Raw genomic sequence first — 16,292 nt, forward strand, 5'->3', positions numbered from 1 at the left:
GCTTGAACCCGGGAGGCAGAGCTTACAGTGATTGGAGATGGCGCCACTGCACTCCGAGAGTCTGGATGACAGAGTGAGACTGTCTCAAAAAAAAAAAAAGGAAAAAAAAAAAGTGTATGGGGTATGTGTTTCTGGGGTGTGTGTGTGTGTGTGTGTGTGTGTGTGTGCATGAGCACACATTCAAATAAGTTAACTGAAAGGATTCACTATAAAATATTAATAATGGTTGTCTCTGAGTAGTGTGATTGCAAGGTTGCTAAAGTTTTTGATGTTTTCTTCTTGTTCTTCTGAATTCTTTTATTTTTCTACAATAAACATGTTCTATTTATGTTTTTAAAAAGTTAAAAAAAATCTATTCAGAGGTTTGTTAGCACTCCATTAAACACTCTTTTATGTATTCTCTGATTCTATCAAATTAATGTTATTCTCCCCATGGCATCTGAATCAGGCAGAATGGCAAAATCAATCCACTATGTAAAGCATTAAACTAAAACTAAAATATGGCTTCAGTTCCTAGCTTTCCTGTTGTGTGATCTTGTTTCTCCCATCTGATCTCTCTGTACCTAATATTCTCTTCCCAGTGTCTTGCTGGAACTTGGATTTAAAATCATTCTGTTTCTCTGTATACTTTTTCCAGCATTTAGATTTCATTTTCCTGTCTATAAGAGACACAGCCACAAAATCTCCAGACATAAAACAAGGTAGATACTTCTTTTTTTAAGTAATGATGATCAACTTGACCCCATGTATGAAGTACCTACTATTTGTCGGACATGATGCTAAATAACATTAGTTAATCCTGACAACCCCAAGAAGTAGGTGTTTTTATATCCACTTTACAGATGAAGAAACTAAGGGACAGATTGGTTAAGCAACTTGGCCAAGGTGGCCAGGTTAGTTAGAGGCAAAGCAAGATTCAAGAGCAGAGAAGTCCCAGGACTTTGGGAGGCCAAAGCAGGAGGATCACTTGAGGTCAGGAGTTCGAGACCAGCCTGGCCTACATGGAGAAATCCTGTCTCTACTAAAAATACAAAAATTAGCCAGGTGTGGTGGCGAGCACCTGTAATCTCAGCTACTTGGGAGGCTGAGGCAGGAGAATTGCTTGAATCCGGGAGACGGAGGTTGCAGTGAACCAAGATCCAGCCACTGTATTCCAGCCTGGGAGGCAGAGTGAGACTCTGTCTCCTCTGAAAAGGGAGTACCTGTAAAATTATCCAGGAGATAGATTCATGTAATAAGCACCTTGGCTGCAGAAATTGTTGGCACCTCCCTTCTTAAGAAAATCCAATATCGGGACAATGAAGGTGAAAGTGTCATTAATAAACCATCAAGAGAATCTGGCAATCTTCAGGAATCTCTGGTTGACTTTGACACTGGAGGATCCACTCCAAATCACCCCTTTTTCTCACTTCTTAGCTGGACAGAACAAGATTCCTGGAACTGTATCTTGAACTACCAGACACCCACTTCCCCAGATTTGTCCAGAGAAAGCACTTTAGCAGGCAGCAAGGATTGCTTGGAATACATGACTACTGAGACATCAGTTTTTGTAAATGCATAAGGTTATCATCCGGATGAACTATGGACATTCAAAATGCTGACCATTAAGTGCCAAAAATTATCCAAAGCCCTGCCTAAACTAAGTAGCATTGTGGCAAAGCCAAAATGGTCAAAGTCATGTAGCAGGTCATCTTTTTTTTTTTTTTTTTTTTTTTTTTTTTGAGACAGAGTCTCGCTCTGTCGCCCAGGCTGGAGTGCAGTGGCCGGATCTCAGCTCACTGCAAGCTCCGCCTCCCGGGTTCACGCCATTCTCCTGCCTCAGCCTCCGGAATAGCTGGGACTACAGGCGCCCGCCACCTCGCCCGGCTAGTTTTTTGTATTTTTTAGTAGAGACGGGGTTTCACCGTGTTAGCCAGGATGGTCTCGATCTCCTGACCTCGTGATCCACCCGTGTTGGCCTCCCAAAGTGCTGGGATTACAGGCTTGAGCCACCGCGCCCGGCCAGCAGGTCATCTTTTAATCATTGCTTTCCCAGATACCAGTTGGAGATACCCCAAGAAGTATCACCACATAAATGAAGACATTTTAATTTTCAGTTGACAGCTAGAAGTCAAGAGACCTAAGGTAGTGGTTCTCAAACTTGAGCTTGCCTCAGAAGCACCTGGAGAGCTTATTAAAACAGTTTGTTCAACCCTATCCCCAGAGTTTTTGATTCAGTAGTTCTGGGGTGGAGTCCAGTAATTTGCATTTTAACAGGTTCCCAGGTGATGCTGAGGTAGCTGGTCCAGGACCACAGTTTGAGAGCAATTGGCCTAAGAAATTGGTACAATTGACCACAGTTGTATGCATTTTAAGATCGTAATGGGAGCCCTTTCCTTCATTGCCAGAGTGAGGAGGAAGATTTTTAGGGATGCTTAGCTGGTTCAAACAGAGGGAAGAAAAATCAGGACAGTGTGGTATCATAAAAACCGAAAAACCAGGCCGGGCGTGGTGGCTCATGCCTGTAATCCCAGCACTTTGGAAGGCCAAGGCAGGCGGATCATGAGGTCAGGAGATCAAAAATGTCCTGGTTAACATGGTGAAACCCCGTCTCTACTAAAAATGCAAAAAATTAGCTGGGCATGGTGGCAGGCGCCTGTAGTCCCAGCTGCTCTGGAGGCTGAGGCGGGAGAATGGCATGAACCTGGGAGGCGGAGCTTGCAGTGAGCCAAGATCGCTCCACTGCACTCCAGCCTGGGTGATGAGCAAGACTCCGTCACAAAAAAAACAAAACAAAACAAAACAGAATTTCAAGGAGGAATAAAGTGAGAAGTCACATAAAAGAAGGAGAAGGAAAGATAATGGTCCATTGAATTTGGCATCCTGGAAGTAATGGATGATCTCAATGAAGAGTTTCACTGGCATGGTGGGAACAGACACAGAGCTGCAGCAGTTTTTGAGTGAAGTAGTTCTTGCAGCTGACTCTTTCAAATAGCCTGGCTATTAAATAATGGAGAGTTAGAGGACAGTAATGAGAGAGGATTTGGCTTGAGCAAGTGCTGAAGGAAATGCAGCATGCATGAAAAGAGGTTGAAGATACAGAGGAGAGAGGAGCTGTAGTGAGCGGATTCCTGAGAAGGTGAGAGGCATTCCAAGCTTAGATGGGGGAGAAATACGTTTCATTGAGGCAGGAGGAAAAGATAAGGGATGGGTCAAGAGGGAGGGTTTAGGGCCAGATGCAGTAGCTCACACCTGTAATCCAAGCAGTTTAGGAGGCCAAGGCAGGAGGACTGCTTAAGGCCAGGAATTCAAGACCAGCCTGAGCAATAGAGCAAGACCCCATCTCTACAAAAAAAATACAAAAATTAGCCAGGCATGGTGGCACACACCTGTAGTCCCAGCTAGTCAGGAGGCTGAGGCAGGAGGATCACTTGAGCCTAGGAGGTTAAGGTTGCAGTGAGCCATAATTGTGCCACTGCACTCTAGCCTGGGTGACAGAGTGAGATTCTGTCAAAAAAGAAAGAAAGAAAGAGAGAAAGAGAGAAAAGAAAGAAAGAAAGAAAAGAAAAGAAAAGAAAAGAAAAGAAAAGAAAGAAGGAAAGAAAGAAAGAGTTTAGTTTCTAGTTGGGAAAGTTCTCGCCTGATAGCCTCAATTTTCCCAGTGGAATAGGCAAGTCCATAGCCAAGAGGGAGTTAGTGTGGGAGGGGATGTAAGAAAAAAGCAAACAGGTTAAATAAACCACAGGAAAGATGGGTAACAGCATCATTTCTGACATACAGAAGGATTAATTAAGGAGCAGGTATGAGGGCCCAGGTGAAGCTGGAAACTATGATTGGAAATCACTCTTGCATGAATTTTTTCAGCAGCATTTGGCTGAGCAAGGGAATGCTTGGATCAACTGAGACTTAAGGTTCTAGAGGCCAAGCACACTGGTGGGAAAAGAGGCAAGAGGGTCTGGCAAAATGGAAAGGACAGAAGGAGGCATTCTGGGGGTCCAGATTCAATAGGAAAGAAATGACAGCATGAGGGTGCTGATTTCATTGGGAGAAAATGGAGTGGATGAGAGACTGAGGGTCGAATTGTGGCCAAAATGGGAGTATAGTGAAGTTGCATCATTGGAGGGCCTGGGTTCAAAATTTAGCCAGCACTTGGGGCATACATTTTAGGTGGTCAAGTTTACCTTTGGAAATGCCTTAAATCACCCTTAATATGTTATTTGCACTGACACCCAACATACTGTTTTTCAGTCAGAACTACATGGCCAGCATTAGCCCAAAACTCTGTCATTGGCTGAGCAGCCCATAAAGTAGTTGGCATCTGTTTAGAGGCCATATTGACAACGAGAGGAAGTGCTCTTTAAACACTGGAATCACAATGAAGGCCGCAAGACAATCCCGTGATAAGAGGTACAAGGGAACTGAGGTCAACCTAGGAAACAGCAGACTCATGGCTCCCACCTCATCCTCACTCCCCAGCACATACTCTTGAAAGGAAAGTCAGTGAGGCAACTGTGCTATTTAAACTGTTCTGTCTTACCCGCTGTCATTTTTTCCCCAGACTGTAGAACCGAATTTAAATTAGTTAAAAACATGAATGATGTGATTCCACTATTTTAGGAATAAGAGAATGAGTGAGCTTAAATAGTTGGAGGCTGTGGTCTATATGAATCATGAGAGTTTAAGATTTCAAAGGTTCAGATGATCGATAAGGCCAAAGGACAAGTATCCAAATAGCTGTCATTATGGATCAATGTGCTGCCTCCAAATATCTCAATTTCAAGCATATGTCTCTCTGACTGCCACCCATCCTTTTAGCTTCCTAATTCTAGTAGCACCACTTCGGCAATTTTTGACTGACTGAGACCTCCAATCCAGTGACTCTGGCCCTCTCCCACTCTCCCTCCCTCTTGTCTTACTCACAAACCTCTGTACCCACACCCCTCATTACACAGACTCATTTGTAACCTTAATTCCTCTACCCTCTCTTCTTCCACTGCACTTCCTGGACAAGCTCAAGTTCAACTATCTGCATGTTTATGCACCTGAGGAATTGAAAATTATGGTTTAACCTGCTTCTCCCCAATGTCTGCTGTCTTGCTGTTTGGGCTAGTTTCACTTTAAATTCATGAGTGCAAATCTAAAGTGGGATTGTAAATCCGTACTGCCTGATAATCCTGTATCTCTCTACTGAGATGGAGGTACCTCTCTTAAACAAGGCTACTTTAAAGCTTTCCTATATCCTCAAAACTCCAACACCTTTTCCACCCCCTTTCCTCAGTTGATGACCTCAACTAATCATATGTTACTAATCATTGTGACAGTCAGACAGGAATATTCTCCCCTTTCCACCACCAGATCTGCCGCCTTCTATCTATATCCATACACTGACTTCCTCCCTCTCACAGTGGGTGAATCCCTAACCCCATCTAAGTTCAACTCTTCCATTGAGCTCTCACTCCCAGCCCCTTTTGCCTTAAGAGCTTGCTCCTGAAACCATTCCCTTGTTCTCTTCCATTATTAATTTCTCCCTCTCTACTAAACTATTATCATCAGCTTATAAGCATGTCTTTGGATCTCCTATCTTTGAAAACCCTACCCTTGTTCCTATATCTGCCTCCAGCTATTGACCCAATGTTCTTACTTCAGAATAAAACTTTTCAAACAAATTGCCTATATTCACCCTTAGCAGCCCCTCACCTCTTATTAACACCTCATCCCTCTCACACCTGGCTGTTATTTCACTTCACCATTCCACTGAAGCTGATTTTTTTTTTTTTTTTTTTTTGAGACAAAGTCTCTCTCTATTACCCAGGTTGGAGTACAATGGCATGATCTCGGCTCACTGCAACCTCCACCTCCTGGGTTCAAGCGATTCTCCTGCCTCAGCCTCCCGAATAGCGGGATTACAGGTGCCTGCCACCATGCAGAGCTAATTTTTTGTATTTTTAATAGAGATGGGGTTTCACCATGTTGGCCAGGTTGGTCTCAAACTCCTGACCTCAAGTGATCCACCTGCCTCGGCCTCCCAAAGTGCTGGGATTACAGGCGTGAGCCACCATGCCTGATCTGAAACTGATTTTGTCAAGGTCAGCAGTGACCTCCATGTGGCCACTTCTCTATCCTTATCTTACTGCATCCCTTATTAACACTCAATACAGATAACGATTCATTCCTTCTTGGCTATCGGGACACTACAGTTGTTTCGGTTTCCCTTCAACCTCTCTGGTTAATCTTTCGTCTCCTCTGATTGCTCCTCCTCCTCTGATCAACTGCTAAATGCTGATGTACCCCAGTGTTCAATCTGGGCTCTCTTCCTTTTTGCTCTTCACTTTCTCTGTAGAGAGCTCATCTAGTTTCATGACTTTAAATGTCATCCTCTGATGACTCCCAAAATTATATTCTAGTTCTGTCTCTCCCTTAAGCTTCAGGGTTACATATCTAATTGCTTGCTTGACATCTCACTCAGATACCTCCTAGGAAGCTAAAATTTAACATGGCTAAAACGGAACTTTTGATTCCATACCACTTCTCCAACCCATTTATCCCATGTTTCCAAAAACGCTCCCACCACCCAGGATGTATTAGTTATCTATTGCTACAGGACCAATTACCATAAACTTAGTGGCTTACAACAACACAAATTATTACCATACAGTTTCTGTAGCTCAGAAGCCTGGGTATGACTTAGCTGAGTTGCTATGTCTCCAGGCCTCACCAGGGTACAATCCAGATGTCAGCTGAGGCTGCAGTCTCACTAGGAAAGGATCTACTGCCAAGCTCCCAGAGGTTGTTGGAAGAACTCATTTCCTTGCAGCTGCAGGACTGAGGGTTTTGGTTTCTTGCTGGGGGCTTCTCTCAGCTCCAAGGGGCTACCCAGGGTTTCTTGCCACATATCAGCTTCCTTCTTCAGAGCCAGTGACAGGGAGTCTCTCAGTGTGAGTTGGCTAGCAAGATGGAGTTTTATGTAATATAATGTCACAAGTATGATATCCCATCATCTTTGCCATATTTTATTGGTTAGAAACAAGTCACAGGTCCCACCTACACTCAAGGGAGGGATTACAAAAAGTGTGGATAACTGAACAAGGAAATCATGGGAGTCTTAGAGTCTGTCCACCACATGGGGTGAGATGTAGCTATTCCTTTTTGTCTTCCAACGTCCAACAGGTAACTATTGATGAAACACACATACACACTTACATATATTTCCAAAGGGTAAGAACAAATTTCTTGGAGACAGCACAGTCCAAATTTATATTGCCAAAGAAAAGGTTGTCGTTAGTAGCACATAAATCTAATGACAGTCCCTAGCCACAGGATGGAGAGCACCTGACACTATGCAGAACAGTGTGACTTCCTCCTGCTCACCTTACTCTCTCAATAGGTCTTCACTTCCTTCAAACCTGTAGTGTTCTGGGCCCAAGATCAAGTTAACTATCTACCTCTCAATATCCACTTAAACTATCTACCTCTCAATAACCACTGCTTAGCTACTCAAAGGACCGTCTTTGCAGCTGCCTGTTCCCTTTACCCTCAGCCAAATTCAATGATTAGCCAAAGCCTGCCCTCACTCCACTCTCTGACAGTGAAAGAGAGGATAAGAAAGGGTGTTTCCTCCTCCAATTACATAACCAATTCCCGCATGATTGACATTTTAATAATTTTGATTTCCTTTTCTAAATCTGTATTCTATTCTGTCATGAGAGTTTTGCTATTTCAATCCATCTCAAACTGGTTTTAGAAGTAGGTGAACCAAAGGAAATCAACTAAAAATAAATAAACACATAGATTCACAACTTCCCCGAGTCTTAGATGCTTTGGGTAAGAACTGAAGTGAAATCATGAAGCTGTTGTTCAATAATGAAAATCAATGAACCGAGATTTCAGGGCAGTTAAAGAATTGCTGGGGCTGGGTGCAGTGACTCATACCTGTAATTCTAGCACTTTGGGCAGCCGAGGTGGCAGGATCATTTGAACCCGAGTTTGAGACTGCTGTGAGTTATGATCATGCCACTGCACTCCAGCCTGGGTGACAGAGTGAGGCCTTGTCTCTAAAAAAAAAAATATTTAGGGCTGGGTGCGGTGGCTCATGCATGTAATCCCAGCACTTTTGGAGGCCACGGCGGGTGGATCACTTGAGCTCAGGAGTTCGAGACCAGCTTGGCCAATATGGTGAAACCCCATCTCTATTAAAAATACAAAAATTAGCTGGGCATGGCGGTACGCCCCTGTAGTCCTAGCTGATCAGGAGGCGGAGGCAGAAGAATCACTTGAACCTGGGAAGCGGAGGTTGCAGCGAGCCAAGATCGTGCCACTGCACTCCAGCCTGGGCGACAGAGCAAGACTCCGTCTCAAAAAAAAAAAAAAAAAAAAAATTCCACTAAAAATTTAACAATTAAATACCTAAAAAAAAAAAAAAAAAAAAAAAATTGCTGGAATGGGTTACTAAAGTAAATGCACTGGAAAGGTAGGAGGTGGTAATCAAGAAGAGGTATGCTTGAGGCCAGGCATGGCGGTTCACACCTATAATCCTAGCACTTGGGAGGCTGAAGTGGGCGGATTACTTGAAGTCAGGAGTTCCAGACCATCCTGGCCAATATGGTGAAACCCCATCCTACTAAAAACATACAAAAATTAGCCAGGTGCAGTGGTGCATGCCTGATATCCCAGCTACATGGGAGGCTGAGGGAGGAGAATCACTTGAACCTGGGAGGTGGAGGTTGCAGTGAGCCGAGATCATGCCACTGCACTCCAGCCTGGGTGACCGATTGAGACTCTGCCTCAAAAAAAAACATAAATAAATAAATAAAAAGAGGTATGCTTGAAATCAAGATATTGGAGCTATGCAGAAATCAATGGTGACAGAGGTTTAGACACTTGTCCTTTGACCTGTCATTAGCTACTAGCTCTTATTATTTTTGAAGCAAAGGAAGTTTCTTAAAGCCTGCTTTGTTCCCTTTTGGTTTTTTTGTTTGTTTGTTTGTTTGTTTGTTTGTTTTGAGATGGAGTCTTGCTCTGTCCCCCAGGCTGGAGTGCAGTGGCGCAATCTCGGCTCACTGCAAGCTCCTCCTCCCGGGTTCACGCCATTCTCCTGCCTTAGCTTCCTGAGAGGCTGGGACTACAGGCGCCCGCCACCACGCCTGGCTAATTTTTTTTGGATTTTTAATAGAGATGAGGTCTCACCGTGTTAGCCAGGATGGTCTCGATCTCCTGACCTCGTGATCCGCCCACCTCGGCCTCCCAAAGTGCTGGGATTACAGGCGTGAGCCACCGCACCCGGCCCCCTTTTGGTTTTACTGATTATCTTCATCTTGTTCCAGACACTTTGGTGACCAAGGCAAACTCTCTCTGGGATGGGTGCTTCAAAGAAATGGATCTGTACTTTTCTTTGGGGAAAGGTTTATGGGGATTCTGTGGGTCTTCCCAGCTAACCTTTGTGAGAGAAAGGAATTTGGATGCAAGCCTTACGGTCAGGCAGTTGCTTTTCTCCTATCACACCATGCAACTTCCTACTTCCCACACATCAGCCCTGTAGTGTGCTAGCACTGAAAATGTTCAGAACCATTATCATGGTTGTATAGGCACCTCTCATTGGGTCCTTAGGACAATTCAGGAGAAAGTGCCTGGAGGAAAATTAAAGCTCTAATTATGGCTTGGCCTGCTGGGATAATGTTTGCAAGCATACTTTTCCATGAATAAATCAGAGGCACGCCATGGAAAGCAGATATTTCTGTTCTTGCCTCTTTGAAAGTAGCTTTTCTGTCAGTAAATTATCTGTCCCAAGAGATCCTCTTTGAGTTCAGTAAAACTGTATCATGAGGAATTGTGTTTTTTTTTTTATTTGAAATTTACTCAGCTTAGGTTAGGAGAACATAAAAATGAGGTTATGTTACTAATTGTAATCATGCTAATGAAATTTGCATTGCTTCAGCAAGCATAGGTACAGCAGATACAGCCACTGGAAACACAAAATTTTTCTCCCCAAAATCTGCTCTGCCTTCCACTGAACAGCCACTCCCCTTCTTTTAAGTTGTGAGACCTCTACACTCTGGATTCACTTGCCCCATTACTTCTTTGAAAACGATGACTTATTTTTATAAAAATTAATTCATGTTCCTTATTTTAAAATCCAAGTGATATATAAAAACAACAAATCACCTCAAATTGCATATATTTGGTGGACATTATTCTAGATACATTTCTCTGCATATGTTCAATTTTTAAATAACAGTTTTACTGAGATATAACTCATAGGCCATACAATTCACTCTTTCAAAGTGTACAATTCAGTCATTTTCAGTGTTTTTACAGAACTATGCAATTTTCACTACTGTCTAGTTTAGAATATTTTCATCACCCCAAAAAGAAACCTGACACCCATTATCAGTCATTCTCCATTCTCCCCTGTCTGCAGGCCCTTGTAACCACAATCTACTGTCTCTATGGATTTGCCTATTCTAGTCATTTCACATAAATGGAATAATCCAATATGTGATCTTTCGTGACTAACTTCTTTCACATAGCATAATGTTTTCAAGATTCACCCTTGTTATATCATGTATCAATACTTAATTCCTTTGTATAGCCAAGCAATATTCCAATGTATGGATATTCCACATTTTGCTTAGTTGATGAACATTTGGGCCGTTTCCACTTTTTGGTTATCATGAATAGTGCTGCTGTGAATATTCATGTACTTGTTTTTGTGTGGACATACGTTTTCATGTTTCTTGGGTAGATATCTACAAGTGCCATTGGCGGGTCAAATGGAATTCTATGTTTAACTTTTTATTTAATTGTGGTAAAATATACATAACATAAAATTAGCCACTCTAACCAATTTTAAGTGTACAGTTCAGTGGCATCAAGTACATTCACACTGTTGTGCAAACATCACCAGCATCCATCTCCAGAACTTTTTTCTACTTGCAAAACTGAAACTCTGTACTCATTAAATAGTAACTTCCTATTTTATCTGCCCCACCAACCCCAGGCAACCACCATTCTACTTTCTGTCTCTGTTAATTTAACTATGTTTAACTTTTTAAGATACTTCCAAACTGTCTCCCAAAGTGGCTGTATCATTTTGCAATCCCACCAGCAATGTATGAGGGTTTTACTTTTTCCACATCTTCACCAATGCTTTTCATTGTCTGTCTTTTTAATTTTAGCTCTTCTAGTGGGTGTGAAGTGGTGTCTAATTGTGGCTCTCATTTGCATTTCTCTGGTGGCTAATGATATTGAGCATATTTTTTTAAGATAGGGTCTCACTATGTTGCCCAGGCTGATCGCAAACTCCTGGCTCAAGCAATCTTCCCACCATGGCCTTCCAAAGTGTTGGGATTACAGGTGTGAGCCATAGTGTCCAGCTGATATTGAACATCTTTGTATGTGCTTATTGGCCATTGGTACATCTTCTTTAGTGAAATGTCCATTCAAATCCTTTATTTAAATACAAGTAAATTGGGTTATTTGTATTTTCATTATTAAGTGGTAATCATTATTTATATATTCTAAGTACAATTCTCTTCTCAGATATATGATTTGCAAATTTTTTTTTCCATTCTGTGGGTTGTCTTTTTACTTTCTTGGTGGTGTCCTTTGAAGCACACAAGTTTTTAACTTTTATGAAGTTCAATTTGTCTGCTTTTCTTTGGTTGGTTGTAGTTTTGGTGTCACATCTAATAAACCATTTCCTTAAAAGAGATTATGTATTATGACCAAGAAGGATTTGTCCCAGGAAAACAAGGTTGGCTTAACATCCAAAAATCAACATTATACAGTATATCATGAGAATAAAGGGCAAAACCCCATGATCATCTCAATAGATGCAGAAAAAGCATTTGATAAAATCCAATGTAATTTCATGATAGAAACACTCAACAAACTATGAATAGAAGGACACTTCTTTAACCTCATAAAGGATATCTATGAAAAATCCATGGCTAATGGTCAAAGACGGGATGCTTTCCCTGTAAGATTTGGAACAAGACAAGGATGTCCACTCTTATCACTTATCTTCAACATTGTACTGGAGGTTCTGTCAGGTAATTAGGTAATTACAAACAGTAGTTAGGTATACAATGAAAGAAGAGGCATCCAAATTGGACAGGAAGAAGTAAGGTTATCTATTCACACGTGACATAATTTTGTATACAGAAAATACTAGGTAATCCACTAAAAAAAAATCACTAAAACTAGTAAGTTCAGCAAAGTTATAGAACACAACATCAATACATACAAATCAATTGCATTTCTGTACATTTGCAATGAATAATAAAAAAGATTTTAAGAAAACAATTTCATTTATAATAACTTCAAAAAGAGTAAGATCCTTAGGAATAGATTTAACAAAAGAAGTACAAACTTATACTCTGAAAACATTGTTGAAAGAAATTGAACAAGATCTAAATAAATAGAAAGACATCCATGTTCATGGATGGGAAGACTTAATATGATTAAGATGGGAATATTCCCCGAATTTATCTATCTATTCAATGAAATCCCTATCAAAATCTCAGCTGGCTTCCTTATAGGAATTGACAAACTTACTAAAATTTATATGGAAATTTAATGTAGCTCTTACATTTAGGCCTATAATCCATTTCAAGTTGATTTCTGTATCTATTGTGAGGCAGGGGTCCAATATCACTCTTTGCATGTAGACATACAGTTTTCCCAGCACCATTTCCTGGAAAGACCATTCTTTCTCCCATTGAATTATCTTGGTAGCCTTGTTGAAAGCAAGTGGCTGTAAATATATAAGATTTCATTTCCAGACTCTCAATTCAATTCCACTAATCTATAAATGTTAATTGGCTAACTTTTTTTTTTTTTTTTTTTTTTTTTTTTTTTTTTTTAAGACAAAGTCTTTCTCTGTTGCCCAGGCTGGAGTGCAAGCATGCTCACTGTAACCTCAAACTCCAGGACTCAAGCAAACCTTCTGCCTCAGCCTTCCAAGTAGCTGGGACTATAGGTGTGAGCCACCACACCCGGCTAATTTTTAAAATTTTTTTTAGAGACTGTGCCTTGCTGTGTTGCCCAGGCTAGTCTCAAACTCCTGGCCTTAAGTGTTCCCCCTGCTGTGATCCCAGCACAAATTGGCTAACATTTAATGTAATTTTTTTTTCAAGTTTTTTTTTTTTTTTTGAGACAGGGTCTCACTTTGTCACCCAGGCTGGAGTGCAATGACGCAATCATGGCTCACTGCAGCCTTGACTTCCTGGGATCAAGTGATCCTTCCACCTCAGCCCCCTGGAGTAGCTGGGGTCCTCTTGCCTCAGTACTCCAGAGTAGCTGGGACTACAGGTATGCACCACCATGCCCAGCTAATTTTTGTACTTTTTGTAGAGACAGGGTTTTGCTACGTTGCCTATGCTGGTCTAGAACTCCTAAGCTCAAGCGATCCACCAGCCTTAGCCTCCCAGAGTGCTGGGATTACAGGTGTGAGTCACTGTACCAGGCCTAATGTAATTATTGATATGGTTTGATTTCGCTTATTATTTTATTATTTGTTCTATGTTGTTCCTTCTGCTTTTTGTCCTTCTGTTTCCCTTTTACTGCCTTTTGCCTTCATCCCTGAAGAATATTTTTGCTGAATATCAATTTCTGGGTTGTCAAGCATAGTGATTCATGCCTGTAATCCAGCATTTTGGGAAGCCAAGGCAAAACTTGAGGCCAAAAGTTTGAGACCAGCCTGGGCAACATAGCAAGACCTTGTCTCTACAAAAAGTAAAAATAAAAATTAGCTGGACATGGTGGCATGTGCCTATAGTCCCAGCCACTCAGGAGGCTGGGGCTAGAGGATTGCTTGAGCCGGGGAGGTCAAGGCTGCAATGAGCTATAATCATGCCACTGCATTCCAGCCTGGGCAACAAAGTAAGAAACCTTGTCTCAAAAAAAAAAAAAAAAAAAAAAAAATTCTGGGTTGATGATTCCATTAAGTTCATGCCTCCATAATTTCTAGTGAAAAACCTGTAAACATTCAAATCATTGTTCCTCTGTGTGTAAAGTGTTGTTTTTCCAGTCGGTTTCAAATATTTTCTTTAGTTTTTGTTTTTGAATACTTTTATTATGAAGTGTCTAAGTGTGGTTTTCTCTAAGTTTGTCTTGTCTAGGGTTTGCTAGGCTTCTTGAATTTGTAAATTTGTGTCTTTCATCAAACTTGGGACATTTTTGGCCATTATTTCTTCAAATGTCTTTTACTGCAACAATCTCTTTTTCTTCTCCTTTTGGGACTCCAACTACACATATATATTTTTATATTTTTTCACAGATCCCCAAGGCTCTGTTTACTTTATTTTATTTTATTTTATTTTATTTTATTTTATTTTATTTTGAGACGGAGTCTCGCACTGTCACCCAGGTTGGAGTGCAGCAGCGCAATCTCAGCTCATTGCAAGCTCCGCCCCCCAGGTTCACGTCATTTTCCTGCCTCAGCTTCCCGAGAGGCTGGGCCTACAGGTGCCCACCACCACGCCCGGCTAATTTTTATTTTTTGTATTTTTAGTAGAGACAGGGTTTCACCGTGTTAACCAGGATGGTCTCAATCTCCTGACTTGGTGATCCGCCTGCCTCGGCCTCCCAAAGTGCTGGGATTACAGGCATGAGCCACCGTGCCCGGCCTATTTTTTAAACTATGTTTTGATTGGTTCTTCTAATTAGATAATTCCATTAATCTATCTTCAATTTCACTTATTCTTTCCTCTGTCTTGTCTCTCCTACTATTGAGCCCATCCAGTGGTTTTATTGTTTGTTTCAGAGATTGTATTTTTCAGCTCTGAAATTTTTATTTGATTCTTTTTATAGTTTCTATTTCTTTGCTAACAATACCTCTCTTTTCATTCATTTCAAGTTGTTTTAGCAGGCAATCAACATTATTAAGCTTAGAATATAATTTCTATCTTGCCTTCTGTGGTAGTTCAGTTTAGTTCTCTAAACTAAACTGCTTCATGCTGCTTCTATGCTCCTTCATGTCTATCTTGTTCATTTACACTTACAGGTTATTCTGAAAGTTGTACAGGTGGTTCAAATCCTGCCTCAGTCCTCTAAGCCTTTGTCACCTTTGTTTTCGTGTATCCTGCACATGTGCTCTTCAGCAGTTAGACACTCTGATATTTAATCACGTAGTTCAAATATTTGTATTTGTCCAACCATCCATAGCTCAGGGCTTATGCTGAGACTGGTATGGGCTCCTATGCCAAATTAGTGGATCCCCTTCTATGGTTCTCTCATCTGTCCCCTACTCTTAGGCTGCAGGAGCTCATTTTCCTGGTTTACTTAGCCATAAACAATAGGTTTCTGTTTGAACTTTAGCCACAGATGTCTTTGCACTGCTCTACAACCACAGCTCAGCCTTGAGGCAAGGCCACAAGAGAAGAGGAGAAACAAAAGGAAGTTCACCTCCACATTGGTTGTTTGTTCAATTTTTGACTCCCCTCCATGATCTACCTGCCCCTCTGCCAACTTTTCAGAGTCCTTTGGTAGTGGTTTTTTTTGTATTTTGTCTTGCAATTTTAGTTTTAATTGGCAAGAGAGATGGGCTGTAGAGGTTTACACCACCATGCTGGAACTCAAGTTCTGTTATAATGTTTTAAACATTGAATACTGATCTAAAACTCATGTTTATTCAGTTTGTATTCTAACATCACCACTTATTGGCTATGAGCCCATGGGCAGATTATTTGATTTATCTGAATCTTAGTTTCTCCATCTGTTAAGTGGGATTATACTGCGTGCTCTAGAAACTGTTTTGAAAATTAATTGGAATAACACGTGTATAGCACCTGGCTTGTGGTAGTTGCCCTGTATATGTGAGATATGTTTCCCTATCCTAGGATAGCAAATAGATTTCAATACTCAAGTCAAATCTGTTTTTAAAAGAGTCCTTAGGAACAATTTTATTTGCTATTGATGAATAATTTCAAGGTCTTTAATAGGGGCTCATTTTAGTCATTGGGTACAACAAAAGTAAGTACAATACATAAAAGTACAATTTAAGATTGGTGTTAAGCCTTTATGAAATTTTAAAATCTGATCATTTTTGTTTCTTATTGTTCATAGGGCTATGTATATTTGGGCAATATTTCCTTGATTGCAATGTAATATGAGGAGCCAAATCAATTATATCAATCGATCATGTAGTTAAAATGAGATACAAATCATAGACAATAAATACTTTTGCAAAAATGGCTATACCAAAAAAATTACCAAAAGATGAAATACAACATTATAATATTGTTTAAACTGTAATTATCAGACTATAATTGCTAAATTAGCAGCTAATTAAACATCAATGCACTCAGAGAGAAATG

The sequence above is a fragment of the Macaca mulatta genome, chromosome 13 (genome assembly GCF_049350105.2).
Source record: "Macaca mulatta isolate MMU2019108-1 chromosome 13, T2T-MMU8v2.0, whole genome shotgun sequence".
Lineage (NCBI taxonomy): Eukaryota > Metazoa > Chordata > Mammalia > Primates > Cercopithecidae > Macaca > Macaca mulatta.